We start from the raw sequence: 587 nt of genomic DNA on the forward strand, positions 1-587 counted from the left end.
TTTCCCCTCCGTGGGCTTTCGGGTTTTCCTTTATTACCCTCTTTTTTATTCCCTTTTGATTATTCCTGCGAGGGGAAACTCCCCTTCTTTTGTTTACCTAGTTTGGTTTAACCTTTTTCCCACGCCCTATTTCCTTTCATTTTTGTTCGTTATCTTTGCTTTTCTGCTTCCCTTTCTTATTCAGTGAATCTATGTTTTCCCTTTTTTTTGTCACTTTTCCGTCCCTTTTTCTCCTTTATCTTATCAGTTCTGTGGATCTTTGGGGCCCCATTTTTTTTTTTGTCCCGAGTGGAAAAAAAAAAACTTCTTACATTATTCGTGAATTTTTAGTTGGATTTGTTTAAAAATTCTTTATCAGTTCTTTTCAGTTTCGTATTTCCCTTTTTTTCTCCTTTTTTCCCGTTCTGGGCAATTCTATCATTTTTTAAAAAATCCCCATAAATCAGCATAGGCACATTCATGTATACGTGGATGTATTCCTCCCTCCCTCCATATGTCTGTCCATCCTCCATCCTTTCGTTTTATCCCCGCACGTTCACATGTACATACATACATCATTTCATACTTACCCTTTCATAAAATACAAA

The sequence above is a fragment of the Penaeus monodon genome, chromosome 30, assembly GCF_015228065.2.
Source record: "Penaeus monodon isolate SGIC_2016 chromosome 30, NSTDA_Pmon_1, whole genome shotgun sequence".
Taxonomy (NCBI): Eukaryota; Metazoa; Arthropoda; class Malacostraca; order Decapoda; family Penaeidae; genus Penaeus; species Penaeus monodon.